Here is a 20907-nt window from a genome sequence, read left to right as displayed (position 1 = left end):
ACTTTCACATTGACCATGACACACAGAAATAGCATCGGGATTGATAACAAAACGGAGAATGCCGACTTAGGTACAAGAAGAGTGAATCTCCTAGGAGTTTGTGGTTTGAGCGGCTCCTGGGAGACGTGTATTAGATTCCGTTGCACCAGTGCAGGTTTAATGTATCCCTTAGGACTTCACATTGGCGATGAAACACAGAAATTGCTTCGGGATTGAGTACAAAAGGGACAATGCCGACTTAAGTACAAGAAGAGTAAATCTTCTAAGATTTTGTGTTTTGAGCGGTTCCTGGGAGACCAGTATTAGATTTCGATGCACCAGTGCTGGTTTACTGTATCCCTTGGACCTTAACATTGACCATGAAACAGAAAATTGCATCAGGATTATATACAAATGGGAGATTGCCGACTTATGTACAAGAAGAGTGAATCTTCTTAGAGTTTGTGCTTTGCGCAGCTCCTGGGACACCAGTATAAGATTCCGATGCACCAGTGCAGGGTAACTGTACCCCTTGGTCCTTCACATTGTCCATGAAACGCAGAAATTGCATCGGCATTGAATACAAAAGGGACAATGCCGACTTAAGTGCAAGAAGAGTGAATCTTGTAAGAGTGTGAGGTTTCAGCGGCTCCTGGGAGACCAGTATTAGATTCCGATGCACCAGTGCATGTTTGCTGTATCCCTTATACATTCACATCGACCATGAAACAAAGAAATTGCATCGGGATTGAATACAAAAGGGAAAATGCCGAATTAAGTACAAGAAGAATGAATGTACTAAGAGTTTGTGCTTTGAGCGGCGACTGGGAGACCAGTATTAGATTCCGATACACCAGTGCAGGTTTACTGTATCCCTTGGAATGTCACATTGCCCATGGAACACAGAACTTGCATCGGGATTGAATACAAAAGAGACAATGGCGACTTAAGCACAAGAGGAGTGAATGTACTAAGAGTTTGTGCTTTGAGAGGTTCCTGGGAGACCAGTTTAGATTGCGATTCACCATTTCAGGTTTACCGTATCCCATGGACCATCTCATTGACAATGAAACACAGATATTGCATCGGGATTGAATACAAATGGGAAAATGCCGACTTAAGTACAAGACTAGTGAGTCCACTAAGAATTTGCGCTTTGAGCGGCTCCTGGGACACCAGTATTAGATTCCGATGCACAATGCAGGTGTCCTGTTTTCCTTGGACCTTCGCATTGACCATGAGGCACGGAAATTGCATCGGCATTGAATACAAATGGTACCATGCCGAATTAAGTACAAGAAGAGTGAATCTTTTAAGAGTTTGTGCTTAGAGCGGCTCCTGGGTGACCAGTATTAGATTCCGATGCACCAGTGCAGGTTTACTGTATCCCTTGGACCTTGACATTGACCATGAAACACATAAATCACTTCGGGATTGAATACACATGGGACAATGCCGACTTAAGTACGAGAAGAGTGAATCTTCTAAGAGGTTGTGGTTTGAGCGGAACCTGGGAGACCAGTACTAGATTCCGATGCACCACTGCAGGTTTACTGTATCCCTTGGACTTTCACATTGACCACGAAACACAGAAATTTCATCGGGATAGAATACAAATGGACTATGCCGACTTAAGTACAAGAAGAGTGAATCTCCTAAGTGTTTGTGTTTTGAGCGGCTCCTGGGACACCAGTATTAGATTCCGATGCACCTGTGCAGGTTTACTGTATCCCTTGGAAATTCACATTGACCATGAAACACAGAAATTGCATCGGGGATTAATACAAAAGAGACAATGGCGACTTAATTACAAGAAGAGTGAATCTTCTAAGAATTTGTGCTTTGAGCGGTTCCTGGGACGCCAGTATTAGTTTCCGATGCACCAGTGCAGTTTTACTGTATCCCTTGGACCTTAACATTGACCATGAAACAGAAAATTGCATCGGGATTGAATACAAAATGGACAATGCCGACTTAAGTACAAGAAGATTGAATCTTCTTAGAGTTTGTGCTTTGCCAGCTCCTGGGACACCAGTATTAGATTCCGATGCACCAGTGCAAGTTAACTGTATCGTTTGGTCCTTCAAATTGTCCATGAAATGCAGAAATTGCATCGGCATTGAATACAAAAGGGACAATGCCAACTTAAGTACTAGAAGAGTGGAACTTGTAAGAGCGTGTGGTTTGAGCGTCTCCTGGGAGACCAGTATTAGATTCCGATGCACCAGTGGAGGTTTACTATATCCCTTGGACATTCCAATTGACCATGAAACACAGAAATCGCTTCGGGATTGAATACAAAAGTCACAATGCCGTCTTAAGTACAAGAAGAGTGAATCTGCTAAGTGTTTATGCTTTGACCGGCTGCTGGGAGACCAGTATTAGATTCCGATGCACCAGTGCAGGTTTATTGTATCCCTTGGAGCTTCACATTGACCATGAAACACAGAAATCGCATCGGGATTGAATACAAAAGGCACAATGCCAACTTAAGTACAAGAAGAGTGAATCTTCTAAGAGTTTGTGCTTTGAGTGGCTATTGGGACACTAGTATTAGATTCCGATGCACCAGTGCGGGTTTACTGTATCCCTTGGACCTTCACATTGACCATGAAACACAGAAATTGCATCGGGGTTCAATACAAAAGGAACAATGCCGACTTAAGTACAAGAAGAGTGAATCTTCTAAGAGTTTGTGGTTTGAGAGGCTACCGGGAGACCTGTATTAGATTCCGATGCACCAGAGCAGGTTTACTGTATTCCTGGGACCTTCACATTGACCATGAAACACAGAAATTGCATCGGGGTTGAATACAAAATGGACAATGCCGACTTAAGTACAAGAAGGGCGAATCTTCTAAGATTTTCGGGTTTGAGCGGCTCCTGGGATGCCAGTATTAGATTCCGATGCACCCGTGCAGGTTTACTGTATCCCTTGGACCTTCACATTGACCACGAAACAAAGATTTTGCATAGCGATTGAATACAAAACGGATAATGCCGACTTAAGAACAAGAAGAGTGAATCTTCTAAGAGTTTGTGCTTTGAGCGGCTCCTGGGACACCAGTAATAGATTCCCATGCACCAGTGCAGGTTTAGTGTACCCCCTTGGGCCTTCACATTGACCATGAAACACAGAAATTGCATCGGGGATGAATACAAAAGGGACAATGGCGGCTTAAGCACAAGATTAGTGAATGTAGTAAGAGTTTGTGCTTTGAGCGGCGACTGGGAGACCTGTATTAGATTCCGATGCACCAGTGTAGGTTTACTGTATCCCTTGGAAATTCACATTGCCCATGGAACACAGAAATTGCATCGGTATTGAATACAAAGGTGACAATTGCGACTTAAGCACAAGATTAGTGTATGTACTAAGAGTTTGTGCTTTGAGAGGCTCTTGGGAGACCAGTTTAGATTGCGATTCACCATTTCAGGTTTACTGTATCCCATTGACCATCTCATTGACCATGAAACACAGAAATTGCATCGGGATTGAATGCAAAAGGGACAATGCCCACTGAAGTACAAGAAGAGTGAATCTTCTAAGAATTTTTGGTTTGAGTGGCTCCTGGGACCCCTGTATCAGTTTCCGATGTAACAGTGCAGGATTACTGTATCCCTTGGATCTTCACATTGACCAAGAAACACAGAAATCGCTTCGGGATTGAATACAAAATGGAGAATGCCGACTTAAGTACGAGAAGAGTGAGTGTTTAAGAGGTTGTGCTTTGCGCGGCTCCTGGGAGACCAGTATTAGATTCCGATGCACCAGTGCAGGTTTACTGTATCCCTTGGACTTTCACATTGACCACGAAACTCAGAAACTGCATCGGGATTGAATACAAAAGGGACAATGCCGCCTAAAGTACAAGATGAATGAATCTTCTAGGAGTTTGTGTTTTGAGCGGCTGCTGGGAGACCAGTATTAGATTCCGATGCACCACTACTGGTTTACAGAATCCCTTGGACCTTCACATTGACCCTGAAGCACAGAAAACGCATCGGGATTGAATTCAAAATTCACAATGCCGACTTTAGTACAAGAAGAATGAATCTTCTAAGAGTTTGTGCTTTGAGGGGCTTCTGGGAGATCAGTATTAGATTCCGATGCACCAGTGGAGGTTTACTGTATCCCTTGGTCTTTCACATTGACCACGAAACACAGATTTTGCAACGGGATTGAATACAAAAGTATCAATGCCGACTTAAGTAAGAGAAGAGTGATCTTCTAAGAATTTGTGCTTTGAGCGTCTCCTGCGAGACCAGTATTAGATTCCGATGCTCCAGTGCAGGTTTACTGTATCCCTTGGTCCTTCACATTGTCCATGAAACGCAGAAATTGCATCGGCATTGAATACGAAAGGGACAATGCCGACTTAAGTACAAGAAGAGTGAATCTTGTAAGAGTGTGTGGTCTGAGGGGCTCCTGGGAGACCAGTATTAGATTCCGATGCACCAGTGCAGGTTTACTGTATCCCTTGGACATTCAAATTGACCATGAAACTCAGATATCGCTTCGGGATTGAGTACAAAAGGCACAATGCCGACTTAAGTACAAGAAGAGTGAATCTGCTAAGTGTTTATGCTTTGACCGACTGCTGGGCGACCAGTATTAGATTCCGATGCACCAGTGCTGGTTTACATAATCCCTTGGACCTTCACATTGACCCTGAAGCACAGAAAACGCATCGGGATTGAATTCAAAAGGCACAATGCCGACTTTAGTGCAAGAAGAGTGAATTTTCTAAGAGTTTGTGCTTTGAGCGGCTCCTGGGAGACCAGTATTAGATTTCCATGCACCAGTGCAGGTTTACTGTATCCCTTGGACCTTAACATTGACCATGAAACACAGAAATCGCATCGGGATTGAATTCAAAAGGGACAATGCCGACTAAAGTACAAGAAGAGTGAATCATCTAGGAGTTCGTGTTTTGAGCGGCTGCTGGGAGACCAGTATTAGATTCCGATTAACCAGTGCTGGTTTACAGAATCCCTTGGACATTCACATTGACCCTGAACCACAGAAAACGCATCGGGATTGAATTCAAAAGGCACAATGCCGACTTTAGTACAAGAAGAATGAATCTTCTAAGACTTTGTGCATTGAGCGGCTTCTGGGAGACCAGTATTAGATTCCGATGCACCAGTGCAGGTTTACTGCATCCCTTGGACCTTGACATTGACCACGACACACAGATATTGCTTCGGGATTGAATACAAAAGGGACAATGTCGACTTAAGTACAAGAAGAGTGAATCTTCTAAGAGTTTGTGCTTTGAGCGGTTCCTGGGAGAATAGTAATAGATTTCTATGCACCAGTGCAGGTTTACTGTATCCCTTGGACCTTAACATTGACTATGAAACAGAAAATTGAATCGGGATTGTATACAAAAGGGAGATTTCCGACTTAAGTACAAGAAGAGTGAATCTTCTTAGAGTTTGTGCTTTGCGCAGCTCCTGGGACACCAGTATTAGATTCCGATACACCAGTGCAGGTTAACTGTATCAATTGGTCCTTCATATTGTCCATGAAACGCAGAAATTGCATCGGCATGGAATACAAAAGGGACAATGCCGACTTAAGTAGAAGAAGAGTGAATCTTGTAAGAGTGTATGGTTTGAGCGGCTCCTGGGAGACAGTATTAGATTCTGATGCACCAGTGCAGGTTTACTGTATCCCTTGGACATTCACATTGACCATGAAACACAGAAATCGCTTCGGGATTGAATACAAAAGGCACAATGCCGACTTAAGTACAAGAAGAGTGAATCTGCTGAGTGTTTATGCTTTGACCGACTGCTGGGAGACCAGTATTAGATTCCGATGCACCAGTGCATGTTTGCTGTATCCCTTATACATTCACATCGACCATGAAACAAAGAAATTGCATCGGGATTGAATACAAAAGGGAAAATGCCGAATTAAGTACAAGAAGAATGAATGTTCTAAGAGTTTGTGTTTTGAGCGGCGACTGGGAGACCAGTATTAGATTCCGATGCACCAGTGCAGGTTTACTGTATCCCTTTGAACTTCACATTGCCCATGGAACACAGAAATTGCATCGGGACTGAATGCACAAGGGACAATGCCGACTTAAGTACAAGAAGAGTGAAGCTTCTAAGAATTTTGGTTTTAGTGGCTCCTGGGACCCCAGTATCAGTTTCCGATGTAACAGTGCAGGATTACTATATTCCTTGGATCTTCATATTGACCAAGAAACACAGAAATCGCTTCGGGATTGAATACAAATTAGACAATGCCGACTTAAGTACGAGAAAAATGAACTTTCTGAGAATATTTGGTTTGAGTGGCTCCTGGGGCCCCAGTATCAGTTTCCGTTGTAACAGTGCATAATTACTGTATCCCTTGGACCTTCACATTGACCCTGAAGCATAGAAAACGTATCGGGATTGAATTCAAAAGGCACAATGCCGACTTTGGTACAAGATGAGTGAATCTTCTAAGCGTTTGTGCTTTGAGCGGGTCCTGGGAGACCTGTATCGGATTCCGTTCCACCAGTGCAGGTTTACTGTATCCCTTGGTCTTTCTCATTGACCACGAAACGCAGAAATTGCATCGCGATTGAATACAAAAGGGACAATGAAGACTTAAGTACAAGAACAGTGAATGTTTTAAGAGTTTGTGCTTTGAGCGACTCCTGGGAGCATATGTATTACATTCCGATGTACCAGTGCAGGTTTACTGTATCCCTAGGATTTTCACATTGACCATTAAACACAGAAATTGCATCGGGATTTAATACAAAAAGGGACAATGGCGACTTAAGCAAAAGAAGATTGAATCTTCTAAGAGTTTGTGCTTTGAGCGGCTCCTGGGACATCAGTATTAGTCTCCGATTCACCATTGGAGGTTTACTGTATCCCATGGACCTTCACATAGACCATGAAACACAGAAATTGCATCGGGATTGAATACAAATGGGACAATGCCGACGTAAGTATGAGAAGTGTGAATCATCTAAGAGTTTGTGGTTTGTGCCGCTCCTGGGAGACTAGTATTAGATTCCGATGCACCAGTGCCAGTTTACTGTCTCCCTTGCAACTTCACATTGACCATGAAACACAGAAATTTGGTCGGGATCGAATACAAAAGGGACAATGCCGACTTAAGTACAAGAAGAAAGATTCTTCTAAGGGTTTGTGGTTTGAGCGGCTCCTGGGAGGCAAGTATTAGATTCCGATGCACCAGTGCATTTTTACTTAATCCCTTATTCATTCACATCGATCATTAATCAAGGAAATTGCATCGGGATTGAATACAAAAGGGACAATGCCGACATAAGTACAAGAAGAGTGAATCTTCAAAGGATTTGTGGTTTGAGTGGCTCCTGGGACACCAGTATTGGTTTCCGATGCACGAGTTCAGGATTACTGTATCCCATAGACCTTGACAATGACCAAGAATGGCAGAAATCGCATCGGGATTGAATACAAATGGGGCAATGCCGACTAAAGTACAAGAAGAGTGAATCTTCTAAGCGTTTGTGCTTTGAGCGGCTCCTGGGTGACCAGTATTAGATTCCGTAGCACCAGTGCAGGTTTGCTGTGTCCCTTGGACCTTCACTTTGACCGTGAAAAAATGAAATTGCATCGGGATTGAATACAAAAAGCACAATGCCGACTTAATTACAAGAAGAGTGAATCTTCTAAGAATTTGTGGTTGGAGCGGCTCCTTGGAGACCTGTATTAGATTCCGTTGCACCAGTGCAGGTTTACTGTATCCCTTGGAACTTCACATTGACCATGAAACACAGAAATTGCATCCGGATTGAATACAAAAGGGATAATGCTGACTTAAGTACAAGAAGAGTGAATCTTCTAAGATTTTGTGGTTTGAACGGCCCCTGGGAGACCAGTGTTTGATTCCGATGCACCAGTGCAATTTTACTGTATCATTTGGGTCTTCACATTCACCATCGAAAACAGAAATTGCATCGGGATTGAATACAAAAGGGAAATTGCCTATTAAAGTACAAGGAGAGTGAATTTTCTAAGAGTTTGTGCTTTGAGTGGCTCCTGGGAGACCAGTATTAGATTACTTTGCACCAGTGCAGGTTTACTGTATCCCTGGGAACTTCACATTGACCATGAAACACAGAAATTGCATCGGGATTAAATACAAAGGGACAATGGCGACTTAAGAACAAGAAGAGTGAATCTTCTAAGAGTCTGTGCTTTGAGCGGCTCCTGGGACACTAGTATTAGATTCCGATGCACCAGTGCAGGATTACTGTATCCCTTGGACCTTCACAGTGACCATGAGACACAGAAAATGCACCGGTATTAAATACAAGAGGGACAATGGCGATATAAGTACATGAATAGTGTATCTTCGAAAAGATTGTGCTTTGAGCGGCTCCACGGACACCAGTATTAGATTCCGATGCACCAGTGAAGGTTTACTGTAACCCTTGGACCTTCACATTGACCATGAAACACTGATATTGCATCGGGATTTAATACAAAAGGGACAAAGCCGACTTCAGTACAAGAAGAGTGAATCTTCTAAGCGTTTGTGGTTTGAGTGACTCCTGGGCGACCAGTATTATATTTCGATGCACCAGTGCAGGTTTACTTTATCCCTTGGCCCTTCACATTGACTAAGAGACACAGATATTGCATCGGGATTGATTTCAAAAGGGACCATACCGAATTAAGTACAAGATGAGTGAATCTTCTATGAGTTTGTGCTTTAAGCGGCTCCTGGGAGACAATTATTAGATTCCGTTGCACCATGCAGGTTTCCAGTATCCCTTGGACCTTCACATTGACCATAAAACATAGTAATTGCATCGGGATTGAATACAAAAGGGACAATGACGAGTTAAGTACAACAAGAGTGAAACTTCTAAGAGTTTATGCTTTGAGCGGCTCCTGGGAGACCGGTATTAGATTCCGATGCACCAGTGCAGGCTTACTGTATGCCTTGCACCATGCCATTGACCATGAAACACATTAATCGTTTCGGGATTGAATACAAATGGGACAATGCCGACTTAAGTACGAGAAGAGTGAGTCATCTAAGAGGTTGTGGTTTGAGCGGATCCTGGGAGACCAGTATTAGATTCAGATGCACCAGTGCAGGTTTGCGGTATCGCTCGGACTTTGACATTGACCACGAAACACAGATTTTGCATCTGGATTGAATACAAAAGGAACAATGCCGACTTAAGTACAAGAAGAGTCAATCATCTAAGAGTTTGGTGTTTGAGTGCCTCCTGGGAGACCAGTATTACATTCCGATGCACCAGTGCAGGTTAACTGTATCTCTTGCACCTACACATTGACCATGAAACACAGAAAACGAATCGGGATTGAATACAAAAGGCACAATGCCGACTTAAGTACAAGAAGAGTGAATCTTCTAAGAGTTTGTGGTTTGAGCGGCTCCTGGGAGACCAGTTTTAGATTCCGATGCACCAGTGCAGGTTTACTGAATCCCTTGGAACTTAACATTGCCCATGAAACACAGAAATTGCATCCGGATTGAATACAAAAGGGATAATGCGGTCTTAAGGACAAGATGAGAGAATCTTCTAAGAGTTTTTGGTTTGAACGGCTCCTGGGAGACCAGTGTTAGATTCCAATGCACCAGTGCAGGTTTACTGTATCCCTTGGACTTTCACATTGACCACGAAACACAGAAATTGCATCGGGATTGAATACAAAAGGAACATTGCCGACTGAAGTACGAGAAGAGTGAATCTTGTAGGAGTTAGTGTTTTGAGCGGCTCCTGGGAGACCAGTATTAGATTCCGATGCAGCAGTGCAGGTTTACTGTATCCCTTGGACCTTCACTTTGACCATGAGACACAGAAATTGCATCGGGATTGAATTCAAAAGGGACCATGCCGACTTAAGTACAAGAAGAGAGAATCTTCTAAGAGTTTGTGCACTGAGGGGCTCCTGGGAGACCAGTTTTAGATTCCGATGCACCAGTGCAGGTTTACTGCGTCCCTTGGACCATGACATTGAGCATGAAACACACAAATCGCTTCGGGATTGAATACAAATGTGACAATGCCGACTTAAGTTCGGGGTGATTGAATCTTCTAAGAGGTTGTGGTTTGAGCGGTTCCTGGGCGACCAGAATTAGATTCCGATGCACCAGTGCAGGTTTACTGTATCCCTTGGACTTTAACATTGACCACGAAACACAGATTTTCCATCGGGATTGAATACAAAAGGAACAATGCCGACTTAAGTACAAGAAGAGTCAATCTTCTAATAGTTTGGTGTTTGAGTGGCTCCTGGGAGACCAGTATTACATTCCGATGCACCAGTGCCGGTTTACTGTATCTCTTGGACCTACACATTGCCATGAAACACAGAAAACGCATCGGCATTGAATACAAAAGGGACAATGCCGCCTTAAGGACAAGAAGATTGAATCTTCTAATAGTTTATGTTTTGAGCGGCTCCTTGGAGTCCAGTAATACATTCCGCTGCACCAGTGCAGGTTTACTGTATCTCTAGGAACTTCACATTGACCATGAAACACAGAAATTGCATCGGGATTAAATACAAAATGGACAATGCCGACATACGTACAAGAAGAGTGAGTCATCTAAGAATTTGTGCTTTGAGCGGCTCCTGGGAGACCAGTAGTAGATTCCGATGCACCAGTGCAGGTTTACTGTATCCCTGGGAACTTCATATTGACCGTGAGACACAGAAATGGCATCCACATTGAGTACAAAAGGATAATAACGACTTAAGTACAAGAAGAGTGAATCTTCTAAGAGTTTGTGGTTTGAACGGCTCCTGGAAGACCAGTATTAGATTCCGATGCACCGGTGCAGGTTTATTGTATCCCTTGGACCTTCACATTGACCACGAAACACAGAAATTGCATCGGATTGGAATACATAAGGGAAAATGCCATCTTAAGTACAAGAGGAGTGGATCTTCTAAACGTTTGTGCTCTGAGCGGCTCCTGGGAGACCAGTATTAGATTCGAAATCACCAGCGCAGGTTTACTTTATCCCTTGGACCTTCACATTGACCATTATACACAGATATTGCATCGGGATTCAATACAAAATGCACAATGCCGACTTAAGTACAAGAAGGGTGAATCTTCTAAGAGTTTGTGCTTTGAGCGGCTCCTGGGAGACCAGTATTAGGTTCCGATGCACCAGTGCAGGTTTACTGTTTCCGTTATGCCTTAGCACTGCCCATGAAACACAGAAAATGCATCGCGATTGAATACATAAGGGACAATGCCGACTTAAGTACAAGAACAGTGAATGTTATAAGAGTTTGTGGTTTGAGCGCCTCCTGGGAGCATATGTATTACGTTCCGATGTACCAGTGCAGGTTTACTGTATCCCTAGGATTTTCACATTAACCATTAAACACAGAAATTGCATCGGGATTAAATACAAAAGGGACAATGGCGACTTAAGCAAAACAAGATTGAATCTTCTAAGTGTTTGTGCTTTGAGCGGCTCCTGGGACACCAGTATTAGTTTCCGATTCACCATTGGAGGTTTACTGTATCCCATGGACCTTCACATTGACCATGAAACACAGAAACTGCATCAGGATTGAATACAAATGGGACAATGCCGACTTAAGTATGAGAAGAGTGAATCATCTAAGAGTTTGTGGTTTGTGCCGCTCCTGGGAGACTAGTATTAGATTCCGATGCACCAGTGCCAGTTTACTGTCTCCCTTGCAACTTCACATTGACCATGAAACACACAAATTTGGTCGGGATCGAATACAAAAGGGACAATGCCGACTTAAGTACAAGAAGAAAGATTCCTCTAAGGGTTTGTGGTTTGAGCGGCTCCTGGGAGGCAAGTATTAGATTCCGATGCACCAGTGCATTTTTACTTAATCCCTTATACCTTCACATCGACCATTAATCAAGGAAATTGCATCGGGATTGAATACAAAAGGGACAATGCCGACATAAGTACAAGAAGAGTGAGCCTTCCAAGGATTTGTGGTTTGAGTGGCTCCTGGTACACCAGTATTGGTTTCCGATGCACGAGTGCAGGATTACTGTATCCCATAGACCTTGACAATGACGAAGAAAAGTAGAAATCGCATCGGGATTGAATGCAAATGGGGCAATGCCGACTAAAGTACAAGAAGAGTGAATCTTCTAAGAGTTTGTGCTTTGAGCGGCTCCTGGGTGACCAGTATTAGATTCCGATGCACCGGTGCAGGTTTACTGTGTCCCTTGGACCTTCAGTTTGACCGTGAAACACAGATATCGCATCGGGATTGAATACAAAAAGCACAATGCCGACTTAAGTACAAGAAGAGTGAATCTTCTAAGAGTTTGTGGTTGGAGCGGCTCCTGGGAGGCCTATATTACAATCCGTCGCACCAGTGCATGTTTACTGTATCCCTTGGAACATCACATTGACCATGAAACACAGATATTGCATCGCGATTTAATACAAAAGGGACAAAGCCGACTTCAGTACAAGAAGAGTGAATCTTCTAGGAATTTATGGTTTGAAAGGATCCTGGGGGACCAGTATTAGATTACGATCCACCAGTGTAGGTGTACTGTATCCCTTGGAACTTCACATTGACCATGAAACACGGAATTTGCATCGGGATTGAAAACATGAGGGACATTGCCGACTTAAGTACAAGAAGACTGAATCTTCTAAGAAGTTGTGCTTTGAGCGGCACCTGGGAGACCGGCATTAGATTCCGATGCACCAGTGCAGGCTTACTGTGTGCCTTGGCCCTTCACATTGACCATGAGATACAGAAATTGCATCGGGATAGATTTCAAAAGGGACAATGCCGACTTAAGTACAAGAAGAATGAATCTTCTTAGCATTTATGGTTTGAGTGACTCCTGGGCGACCAGTATTATTTTCCGATGCACCAGTGCAGGTTTACTGTATCCCTTGGACTTTCACATTGGCTAAGAGACACAGATATTGCATCGGGATTGAACACAAAAGGGACATTGCCGACGGAGTACAACAAGAGGAAATCTTCTTGGAGTTTTGTTTTGTGCGGCTCCTGGGAGACCAGTATTAGTTTCGGATGCACGATTGCAGGTTTACTGTATCCCTTGGCCCTTCACATTGACTAAGAGACACAGAAATTGCATCGGGATTGATTTCAAAAGGGACCATGCCGAATTAAGTACAAGAAGAGTGAATCTTCTATGCGTTTGTGCTTTGAGCGGCTCCTGGGAGACAATTATTAGATTCCGATGCACCAGTGCATGTTTACTGTATCCCTTATACCTTCACATCGACCATTAAACAATGAAATTGCATCGAGATTGAATACAAAATGGACAATGCCGACATAAATACAAGAAAGAGTGAGTCATCTAAGAATTTGTGCTTTGAGCGGCTCCTGGGAGACCAGTAGTAGATTCCGATGCCACAGTTCCGGCTTACTGTAGCTCTTGGACCGTCACATTGACCATGAAGCACAGAAATCGCATCGGGATTGAATTCAAAAGGCACAATGCAGACTTAAGTACAAGAAGAGTGAATCGTCAGAGAGTTTGTGCTTTGAGCGGCTCCGGGAGACCAGTATTAGATTCCGATGCACCAGTGCAGGTTTACTGTGTCCCTTGGACCTTCACTTTGACCATGAAACACAGAAATCGCATCGGAATTGAGTACAAGAGGCCTTATGCCGACTTAAGTACAAGAAGAGTGATCTTCTAAGAGTTTGTGGTTGGAGCGGCTCCTGGGAGACCTGTATTAGATTCCCTTGCCCCAATGCAGGTTTACTGTAGCTCTTGGACCTTCACATTGACCATCAAAAAAAGAAATTGCATCGGTATTGAATACAAGAGGTACAATGGCTACTTAAGCACAAGGTGAGTGAATCTTCCAAGAGATTGTGCTTTAAGCGGCTCCTGGGACACCAGTATTAGATTCCGATGCACCAGTGAAGGTTTACTGTATCCCATGGACCTTCACATTGTCCATGAAACACCGAAATTGCATCAGGATTCAATACAAAAGGCACAATCCCGACTTAAGTTCAAGATGAGTGAATCTTCTAAGAATTTGTGGTTTGAGCGCCTCCTGGGAGACCAGTACTAGATTCCGATGCACCAGTGCAGGTTTACCGTATCCCTTGCACCTTCTCATTGACCATGAAACAAAGAAAGTGCATCGGGATTGAATACAAAAGAGACAATGCTGACTTAAGTACAAGAAGAGAGAATCTTCTAAAAGTTTGCGGTTTGCGCGCCTCCTCGGAGACCAGTATTAAATTCCGATGAACCACTGCAGGTTTACTGTATCCATTGGACCTTCACATTCACCATGAAACACAGATATTGCATCGGGATTAAATACATAAGAAACAATGCACTCTCAAGTACTAGAAGCGTGAATCTTCTAAAAATTTGTGCTTTGAGCGGCTCCTGGGAGACCAGTATTAGATTCCGAATCACCAGTACAGATTTACTGTATCCCTTGGACCTTCACATTCACCATGAAACACAGAAATTGCATCGGGATTGAATACATAAGGAGCAAAGCAGTCTGAAGTACAGGAAGAGTGAATCCTCCAAGAAGTTGTGCTTTGAGCGGCTCCTGGGAGACCAGTATTATATTCCGATGCACCAGTGCAGGTTTACTGTATCCCTTGGGGCTTCACATTGACCATGAAACAAAGAAAGTGCATCGGTATTGAATACAAAAGGGACAATGCCGACTTAAGTACAAGAAGTGAGAATCTTCTAATAGTTTGCGGTTTTAGCAGCCCCTGGGAGACCAGTATTAGATTCAGATGCAGCATGCAGGTTTCCTGTATCCCTTGGACCTTCACATTGACCATGAGACACATTAATTGCATCGGGATTGAATACAAAAGGGACCATGCAAACTTAAGTACAAGAAGTGATAATCTTCTGAGAGTTTGGTGCTTGAGTGGCTCCTGGAAGACCAGTATTAGATTCCGATGCACCAGTGCAGGATTACTGTATCTCTTGGACCTTCACATTGACCATGAAACACAGAATTCGCACCGGGATTGAATACAAAAGGCACTATGCCGACTTAAGTACAAGAAGAGTGAATCTTCAAAGAGATTTACTTTAAGCGGCTCCAGAGAGACCAGTATTAGATTCCGATGCACCAGTGCAGGTTTACTGTATCCCTTGGACGTTCACATTGACCATGAAACACAGAAATCGCATCGGGATTGAATACAAGAGGCACAAGGCCGACTTATGTACAAGAAGAGTGAATCTTCTAAGAGTTTGTGGTTTGAGCGCCTCCTGGGACACCAGTACTAGATTCCGATGCAACAGTGCAGGAAACTGTATCCCTTGGAACTTCACACTGACCATGAAACACAGAAATTGCATCGGGATTGAATACAAAAGGGACAATGCCGACTTAAGTACAAGAAGAGAGAATCTTCTAATAGTTAGCGGATTGAGCGGCTCCTGGAAGACCAGTATTAGATTCCGATGCTCCTGTGCAGGCTTACTGTATCCCTTGGACCTTCACATTGACCATGAAACAAAGAAAGTGCATCGGGATTGAATACAAAAGGGACAATGCCGACTTAAGTACAAGAAGAGAGAATCTTCTAATAGTTAACGGATTGAGCGGCTCCTGGAAGACCAGTATTAGATTCCAATGCTCCAGTGCAGGCTTACTGTATCCCTTGGACCTTCACATTCACCATGAAACATAGAAATTGCATCGGGATTGAATCCATAAGGAACAATGCAGTCTGAAGTAAAGGAAGAGTGAATCTTCTAAGAGGTTGTGCTTTGAGCGGATAATGGGAGACCAGTATTAGATTCCGAATCACCAGTACAGATTTACTGTATCCCTTGGACCTTCACATTGACCATGACACACAGAAATCGGATCCGGATTGAATACAAAAGGCACAATCCCACTTAAGTTCAAGATGAGTGAATCTTCTAATAGTTTGTGATTTGAGTGGCTCCTGGGGGACCAGTATTAGACTCCGATGCGCCAGTGCGGGTTTACTGTATCCCGTGGACATTCTCATTGACCATGAAACAAAGAAAGTGCATCGGGATTGAATACATAAGGAACAATGCAGTCTTAAGTAAAAGAAGACTGAATCTTCTAAGAGGTTGTGCCTTGAGTTGCTCCTGGGAGACCAGTATTAGATTCCGAATCACCAGTACAGATTTCCTGTATTCCTTGGACCTACACATCGTCCATGAAACAAAGAAATCGCAACGCGATAAAATACAGAAGGGACTATGCCGACGTAAGCACAAGAAGAGTTAATCTTTTAAGAGTTTGTGCTTTTAGCGGCTCCTGGGAGACCAGTATTAGATTCCGATGCACCAGTGCAGGTTTGCTGTATCCCTTGGTCCTTCACATTGACCATTAAACACAGAAATTGCATCGGGATTGAATTTAAAATGCACAATGCGGACTTAAGTACAAGAAGAGTGAATCTTCTAAGAGTTTGTGGTTTGTGCCACCCCTGGGAGACCGGTATTAGATTCTGATGCACCAGCGCAGGTTTACTGTATCCCTTGGATATTTACATTGACCATGAAACACAGAAATTGCATCGAGATCAAATACAACAGGCACAATGCCGACTTAAGTACTAGAAGAGTGAATCTCCTAAGAGTTTGTGGTTTGAGCGGCTCCTAGGAGACCAGTATTAGATTCCGATGCACCAGTGCAGGTTTACTGTTTCCGTCGGACCTTGGCACTGGCCATGAAACACAGAAATTACATCGGGATTGAATACAACAGGGACAAAGCCGACTTAAGTACAAGAAGAGTGAATCTTCTAAGTGTTTGTGCTTTGAACGGCTCCTGGGAGACCAGTATTACAATCCGATGCACCAGTGCAGGTTTACTGTATCCTTAGGAATTTCACATTGACCATGAAACACAGAAATTGTATCGGGATTAAATACAAAAGGGACAATGGTGACTTAAGCACAAGAAGAGTGAATCCTCTAAGAGTTTGTGTTTTGTGGGCTAATGGGGCACCAGTATTTGACTCCAATTCACCATTGCTGGTTTACTGTATCTTATGGACCTTAAAATTGACCATGAAACACAGTTATTGCATTGGGATTGAATACAAAGGGGTCAAAGCCGACTTAAGTACAAGAAGAGTGAATCTTTTGAAAAGTTCTGGTTTGAGCGGCTCCTGGGAGACCAGCATTAGATTCCGATGCACCAGTGCAGGTTTCGTGTATGCCTTGGACCTTCACATTGACCATGAAACACAAAAATAGCATAGGGATTGAATACAAAAGGCACAATCCCGACTTAAATTCAAGATGAGTGAATCTTATAACAGTTTGTGCTTTGAGTGGCTCCTTGGGGACCAGTATTAGATTCCGATGCACCAGTGTAGGGTTACTGTATCCCGTGGACCTTCTCTTTCACCACGTAACAAAGGAAGTGCATCGGGATTGAATACAAAGGGGACATTGCCGATTAATGTACAAGAAGAGAGAATCTTCTAATAGTTTGCGGTTTGCGCGTCTAATCGGAGACCAGTATCAGATTCCGTTGAACCAGTGCAGGTTTACTGTATCCCTTGGACCTTCACATTCACCATGAAACACAGATGTTGCATCGGGATCAAATACATAAGGAACAATGGCCTCTTAAGTACAAGAAGAGTGAATCTTCTAATAGTTTGCGGTTTTAGCGGCCCCTGGGAGACCAGTATTAGATTCCGATGCAGCATGCAGGTTTCCTGTATCCCTTGGACCTTCACATTGACCATGAGACACATTAATTGCTTCGGGATTGAATACAAAAGGGACCATGCAAACTTAAGTACAAGAAGAGTCAATCTTCTGAGACTTTGTGGTTTTAGCGGCTCCTGGGAGACTAGTATTAGATTCCGATGCACCAGTGGAGGTTTACTGTATCCCTTGGACCTTCACATTGACCATGAAACAAAGAAAGTGCATCGGGATTGAATACAAAAGGGACAATGCCGACTTAAGTACAAGAAGAGAGAATCTTCTAATAGTTAGCGGTTTGAGCAGCTCCTGGGAGACCAGTATTAGATTCCGAATCACCAGTACAGATTTACTGTATCCCTTGGACCTTCACATTGACCATGATACACAGAAAGCGCAACGCGATAAAATACAAAAGGGACTATGCCGACTTAAGCACAAGAGGAGTGAATCTTTTAAGAGCTTGTGCTTTGAGCGGCTCCTGGGAGACCAGTATTAGATTCCGATGCACCAGTGCAGGTTTACTGTATCCTTATGAATTTCACATTGACCACAAAACACAGAAATTTTATCGGGATTAAATACAAAAGGGACAATGGTGACTTAAGCACAAGAAGAGTGAATCCTCTAAGAGTTTGTGCTTTGTGGGCTCCTGGGACACCAGTATTAGATTCCGATTTACCATTGCTGGTTTACTGTATCTTATGGACCTTAAAATTGACCATGATACATAGATATTGCATCGGGATTGAATACAAAGGGGTCAATGCCGACTTAAGTACAAGAAGAGTGAATCTTTTGAAAAGTTTTGGTTTGAGCGGCTCCTGGGAGACCAGTATTAGATTCCGATGCACCAGTGCAGGTTTACCGTATCCCTTGGACCATCACATTCACCATGAAACACAGATATTGCATCGGGATTGAATACATAAGGAACAATGCAGTCTGAAGTACAGGAAGAGTGAATCTTCTAAGAGGTTGCGCTTTGAGCGGTTCCTGGGAGACCGGAATTAGATTGCGAATCACCAGTACAGATTTTCTGTATCCCTTGGACCTTCACATTGACCATGAAACACAGAAATTGTATCGGGATTAAATACATAAGGGACAATGGTGACTTAAGCACAAGAAGAGTGAATCCTCTAAGAGTTTGTGCTTTGTGGGCTCCTGGGGCTCCAGTATTAGATTCCGATTTACCATTGCTGGTTTACTGTACCTTATGGACCTTAAAATTGAACATGAAACACAGATATTGCATCGGGATTGAATACATAAGGAACAATGCAGTCTGAAGTACAGGAAGAGTGAATCTTCTAAGAGGTTGCGCTTTGAGCGGTTCCTGGGAGACGGGTATTAGATTGCGAATCACCAGTACAGATTTACTGTATCCCTTGGACCTTCACATTGACCATGAAACACAGAAAGCGCAACGCGATAAAATACAAAAGGGACTATGCCGACTTAAGTACAAGAAGAGTGAATCGTTTAAGAGCTTGTGCTTTGAGCGGCTCCTGGGAGACCAGTATTAGATTCCGATGCACCAGTACAGGTGTAGTGTATGCCTTGGACCTTCACATAGACCATGAAACACAGAATTCGGATCGGGATTGAATACAATAGGCACAATCCCGACTTATATTCAAGATGAGTGAGTCTTATAACAGTTTGTGCTTTGAGTGGCTCCTGGGGATCCAGTATAAGATTCTGATGCACCAGTGCAGGGTTACTGTATCCCGTGGACCTTCTCATTGACCATGAAACAAAGAAAGTGCATCGGGATTGAATACAAAGGGGACAATGCCGATTTAAGTACAAGAAGAGAGAATCTTCTAATAGTTTGCGGTTTGCGCGGCTCCTCGGAGACCAGTATTAGATTCCGATGAACCAGTGCAGGTTTACTGTATCCCTTGGACCTTCACATTTACCATGAAACACAGATGTTGCATCGGGATTAAATACATAAGGAACAATGCACTCTTAAGTACAAGAAGAGTGAATCTTCTAATAGTTTGCAGTTTTAGCTGCCCCTGAGAGACCAGTATTAGATCCCGATGCACCAGTGCAGGTTTACTGTATTCCTTGTACCTTCACATTGACCATGAAACAAAGAAAGTGCATCGGGATTGAATACACAAGGCACAATGCCGACTTAAGTACAAGAAGAGAGAATCTTCTAATAGTTTGCGGTTTGCGCGGTTCCTCGGAGCCCAGTATTAGATTCCAAAGAACCAGTGCAGGTTTACTGTATCCCTTGGACATTCACATTCGCCATGAAACACAGAAAGCGCAACGCGATAAAATAGAATAGGGACTATGCCGACTTAAGTACAAGAAGAGTAAATCTTTTAAGAGCTTGTGCTTTGAGCGGCTCCTGGGAGACCAGCATTAGATTCCGATGCACCAGTGCAGGTTTACTGTATGCCTTGGACCTTCACATTGACCATGAGACACAGAAATCGGGTCGGGATTGAATACAACAGGCACAATGCCGACTTAAGTACAAGAAGAGTGAATCTCCTAAGAGTTTTTGGTTTGAGCGGCTCCTGGGAGACCAGTATTACAATCCGATGCACCAGTGCAGGTTTACTGTATCCCTTGGACATTCACATTCACCATGAAACACAGATATTGCTTCGGGATTAAATACATAGGAAACAATGCACTATTAAGTACAAGGAGAGTAAATCTTCTAAGAGGTTGTGCTTTGAGCGGCTAATGGGAGACCAGTATTAGATTCCGAATCACCAGTACAGATTTACTGTATCCCTTGGACTTTCACGTTGACCATGAAACACAGAAAGCGCAACGCGATAAAATAGAAAAGGGACTATGCCGACTTAAGTACAAGAAGAGTGAATCTTTTAAGAGCTTGTGCTTTGAGCGGCTCCTGGCAGACCAGCATTAGATTCCGATGCACCAGTGCAGGTTTACTGTATGCCTTGGACCTTCACATTGACCATGAGACACAGAAATCGGGTCGGGATTGAATACAAAATGCACAATCCCGACTTAAGTTCAAGATGAGTGAATCTTCTAACTGTTTGTGCTTTGAGTGGCTCCCGGGGGACCAGTATTAGATTCCGATGCACCTGTGCAGGTTTACTGTATCCCGTGGACATTCTCATTGACCATGAAACAAAGAAAGTGCATCGGGATTGATTACATAAGGAACAATGCAGTCTTAAGTACAAGAAGACTGCATCTTCTAAGAGGTTGTGCTCTGAGCGGCTCCT

The sequence above is a fragment of the Schistocerca serialis genome, chromosome 2 (assembly GCF_023864345.2).
Source record: "Schistocerca serialis cubense isolate TAMUIC-IGC-003099 chromosome 2, iqSchSeri2.2, whole genome shotgun sequence".
Lineage (NCBI taxonomy): Eukaryota > Metazoa > Arthropoda > Insecta > Orthoptera > Acrididae > Schistocerca > Schistocerca serialis.
This window is presented reverse-complemented; position numbering follows the sequence as displayed.